The sequence below is a fragment of the Zeus faber genome, assembly GCF_960531495.2.
Source record: "Zeus faber genome assembly, chromosome: 8".
In the NCBI taxonomy this organism is placed as follows: Eukaryota; Metazoa; Chordata; class Actinopteri; order Zeiformes; family Zeidae; genus Zeus; species Zeus faber.
In genome coordinates, this window is record NC_137195.1 from 15,462,027 (window position 1) to 15,467,026 (window position 5,000).

The window sequence follows — 5,000 nt, forward strand, 5'->3', positions numbered from 1 at the left end:
TTGTGTGTTAAACAGGCCCGAGGCTGTGCTGGGTGGAGGTAGGGAGGCCAGGCCGGTTTGGAGATCACACAACTGTCCTGTGACATATTATGCACATAACAGCCATCCCTCTCTTTCGGCCTCCCTCTCTCTCTCTCTCTCTCTCTCTCATTTTCTTTGTCCCTCTCTCTCTCTCTCTCTCTCATCCTATGTTCCAGTTTCTTCCCAATCTTACCCGTTTTTCCAATACATCTCCATTGTTTGTTTCATCCCTCTGCTTTACTCTCACACCTTCCTTGCCTTAATTATTTTGCTATTCCTCTCGTTCGCTCCCTCTCTCCCTCTCTCTTTGCGCCCCCCCTCTCCAGCTATCCTCCTCCCTCTCCTCTCTCTCTTTTTCTCTGACAGTGAAGTGATTGATGGCACTCGGGAGACCATAGTCTTGCCCCAACCCCCTTCCCCGGGGTCCCACTATAAAAATCAGTGTGTGTGTGTGTGTGTGTGTGTGTGTGTGTGTGTGTGTGTGTGTGTATCTGTGTTTGTGTGTTTGTGTGGTGGGTGCTCCTGAGTATTCTTTTATTACATGGTGCCTCATCATGCATCATCTTCCGGAATTATCCAAATTTCACAAGTTATTTTTATTGCTTCGGAAAAGTATGTTTATTCCCGTTTCCATAGAAATGGAAGAATTTGTGGAGGAAATGTCTGCGCCATCGTAGGTTTCGGGTAATCATTTTGCAGCTCATCGCCCCACGTGTTAACATTTCCAGTCCAAATGAGTCCATTTCTTGTGGGCCCAACATCCGCTAAGTGGCAGGATTGGAGTGTTGCGAGGTCTGGTGTCCATGGCAACCAAGACTCAGACCCCCTTGAGGCAGTGTGAAACCCCTTGGCCACAGCCATTAGACACCAGCATGCACACACACACACACACACACACGCACGCACGCACGCACGCACGCACGCACGCACACACACACACACACACACACACACAGAAACATCCTCACACAAACAGAAAATGTAAATGCACTTAGGTTACATATAAACAACACATTCACCTACAAATGAGAACTCACAAACATACACACTCATACGAACAGACCCCTATATACAAAATACATGTGAATTGCTTGAATGCAAATGCACTCACTTACTGAAATCAATTAATCAGCACACACAAATACACACACACACACGCACGATGACACGCGCGTCAGTGGTTATTGGGGGGGGGCAGAGGTCACGGCCAAAGCCAGGATGCCCAGACGACCCCTGACCCACAGTCTGTCACTGCCCTCCAACTGACCAGAAACACACACACACACACACACACACACACACACACACGCACCAAATAATAAATACATTTGCAGTAAGTAAATTGAACAGAACACCGCAATGCCTAAAGCATTTTAATTATTTAGGCCAAATATGAGGTATCATTCCTACAACCTTCCTTGGGCGTGAATCGTGTCTTAAACTTTCTCCTTTTGTGTGAATAAACGTATTTAGCGGGCGAGACATCAGCATCAGCCTGGTGTTAAAATACATATATAATATTTTCCTCCCGTTGGCATCAGCAAGGAGTAATGGCCGTGCAGGCGCCGGGCCCCACCAGCGACCTGCACTTACTTGTATGCGACAGTCTTTTCAACGGTCAATTGTAAATCACCACATAAAGTATTTATAAGGTTAAACTTGGGAACTCTGCTGCCAGTAGGTTTTTTGAATTAGTGAACTCGGACCAAGGGGGGCAGGGAGGGAGGGAGGGAAGGAAAGGAAGGGAAGTGGAGGGATGGATAGTCTCTGTGTTCGTGTCATATACCCTTAACGTCTATATAAATTACGCATTTGGGGACTTTCGTGCTGCGCAACACCTTTATTTATACTTTTATTTTAGCCGTATGCAATGCAGATACATATAACGTCCAATGTGTGGGCCAGGCATACACAGCTGTGGAGCCGGTCAGCCAGTCAGCGGGTCAGCAATCACTTCCTGTTCCTCTTATATAGGTGAGGAAAGGTAAGTACAGGTAACAAAACAGCGCCCTCTCTGGGCTACCACAGTTTGTGTAGACGTGGGAAAGAGAATCCCAAGGCAAGAGTGCCATCCTGTGGTTAGTTTGGGCGGAACTGCAGGCGCAAGTCGCCTCATTCTCCAGCAGCCGGGCTGTAGATTCGAGAGTATCTGCCCGAATTTCTATGTGACACAACAAACCGAACATTAGGGTCAGAACGTTCTCTAATCGATTCCATCGTTTTGCTCAGTTAGTTGGCGTTCAATTCGGCTTTGTCTTTCCATCTGCTGATTACATCTGGGCCAATTCTTTTTCGAGATACAGTGTGTGTGTGTGTGTGTGTCTGTGTGTGTGTGTGTGTGTGTGTGTGTGTGTGTGTGTGTGTGTGTGTGTGTGTGTGTGTGTGTGTGTGTGTGTGTGTGCGCGATTTACCATGTGGGCTGGTCAGTGGTACGGTGCTGGAGTTGTGAACGTGATTTTCCTTCCCCGTGGGCTTTCGACTGCGGCTGTGGTCGGTACAAGTCGTCGCTGATGTGTCACACTTACCCACTCTCCCCCGTGGATTCCTAACCCGTTCAGATCCCACCCCCTTCGCTGCACCCACCCACAAAACACTACTGTCAGAGCCGAGGATCGGGGGGGGGGGGGGGGGGTCGGGTCGGAGTTCATGTCAGGCAAGAAAAAAAAAAAAAAAAAAAAATATCATGGTCCAAAATTTCTGTGTTTTTTTTTGTAAGAAATCAATACATGATTCAGTTCCTAGAAACTTGCAGGGGGGCTCACACCCGGGGAGACATTTTGGATAAAATTAGAACGCTAAAGTGTCAACGAAGTCAACAGAAGCAACGTGCTTCGAGGATCTCACCTGAGGTCAGACGCCCATGAGCAGAGTTTTTTTTTTTCTCTGGGCGTCAGTGAGAGAGTGAATGTGTCAGTGTGTGTGTGTGTGTGTGTGTGTGTGTGTGTGTGTGTGTGTGTGTGTGTGTGTGTGTGTGTGTGTGTGTGTGTGTGTGAATCGCTGTTTCCAGCCACACCATCGCTTTCCATCGGCACAGTCCTCCCCCTCTTTTTCATCTCGTTTGTACATCTACTCAGCTTCTCCTTGCGTGCTCTCTCTCTCCCACTCTCTAACCATTTTTTTTTTAAATAAAATGCTGTTCTCTTCTGTCAAGTTCCTACCCTTTTTCAGCGTACTTCCTGTTGTGCTTTGTACTATTTCATTTCGGCGTCAAGGATGTGGGGGGTGGAGGCGGGGCTTGCCTGGAGGTGTGGACGTGTTTGAAAGAGAGAGAGTGTGAGAGAGAGAGAGAGAGAGAGAGAGAGAAAGAGAGGGGGGGAGACTGGAGTGGCAGAGAGAAAGAAAGAGAGAGAGAGAGAGAGAAAGAGAGACTGAGAGTAAGAGAGAAAGGGTGAGGGAATGAGTCTTTTACTCACGAGTTGGTACCTTTGACACTCCTCCATTGGTTAGAGAGAGAAAGAGAGAAAGAGAGAGAGAGAGAGAGAGAGAGGAGACACTCTCTCACTCCCTCACGCAGACTCAGATATGACCAAGAATCCAGCGATGGACTTCTCCAGCGTGTGGTTGCCAGGTGAGTCCAGGTCCGCATGACCCGCTCTCCTGGCCTTCGTTAGCCCAGACCAATTAGGGCTCATGGCCGCATGGGAGAGGATGGGGGTCTGTGCACGAGTGTGTGTGTGTGTGAGTGTGTGTGTGTGTGTGTGTGTGTGTGCGTGTGTGTGTTTGTGTGTGTAAGAGAGGCAGAGATTGAAAGAGTGAAAGGGAGAGCGATAAGCTGGTGATTAATACCGCTGGGCTCTACAAACCAGGCTGATTAGTGAACATCAGAGTCGAAGAGAGAAATGTGGGATGGATGGACAAATGGATGGATGGATGGAAGGATATTGCAGGCACAAAGGAAGGTCACGCACTATGTGTGTGTGTGTGTGTGTGTGTGTGTGTGTGTGCGTGTGTGTGTGTGTGCGTGTGTGAAAACAGGGTATAATAAAGTGTTTTTAAAAAGGGCACTGCTGCAAGTTGTGAGGGCGAGGGTTCTTTTATGGATCTATCTTGGTGGATTTTCTATGTAAATTGTAATACAGTATCACTGAATATAACTTATTTTTTCATTAATTGTTAAAAATAGAAAGTCCATTTATAAAGTCCCGAAGATTAAAAAAACAAACAAAAAAAAAACCAACTTTGATTTTCTAGCCTTTAAGGGTAAACATACATTAAAATCTTGAGAAACAAAGAGCAGAAAACAGCAGAAAGATTGCACAGAATAGTCAATCAGCCGATAACCAAATTCCTGGAAACCCTTTCGTAAAGTTCAATTATATTCATTCAGGACAGATATGATGTGAATCAAGTAGAAGCGCCTCTGAAATCATAATGTAAAATAACAAGTCTAGTCAGCGTCTCTTCTGATGTGGTCTCTAAAGTGGGAATTTTCGGCTGGCTGTACTTTCCTCTGCACAGAATGACAATGGTCGGTTTATCAAAAAGTCCAGATTTTGTATTGAACTATGTGCTTGAGTGTGTAAGGTAGAGATACGTTTATCCCGATTTGGCACATTAAAAGATTATGGTGAAAAATAAAAATAGTGTGAAACACTATTTAAAAAAAACGAGGCATATAAAACAAATGCTGAAAATTCCTTTTTGTTTCACTAATTTACATTGCGCTTACAAGGTGTCTGATAGTTGAGTTTATAACGTAGTAAATATAAGAGAAAAAAGTTTCCCTTTATTTCCACATGTAACGAAGAAAGAATTCGAAACTTTATCTCTAAGCCGCCTCATTTTTTATATTATTTTAGTGATTAGTGTATAAAATATCGACTCTGTATTGTAAGACATCTTCAGGTTTCCAAGGGAACATCTTGCTCGTGTTTGAAATTTTTATTTCAATAAACCAACTAGTTGTTTTTTTTGTAATACAGAAATAGACTGGGATAGTAAGAAAGACGGATCTGCGGCTTACATTTAACTGAAAGTAA

General features: G+C 45.1%; 1 protein-coding gene across 1 annotated transcript in view; it reads left to right on the forward strand.

Annotated features, from left to right (window-relative positions):
- The window catches only part of pou2f2b (POU class 2 homeobox 2b), a gene marked incomplete at both ends in the record, with an annotated part of 39,532 nt that overhangs the window by 22,765 nt on the left and 11,767 nt on the right, over positions 1 to 5,000 (forward strand). The window lies entirely within an intron of this gene.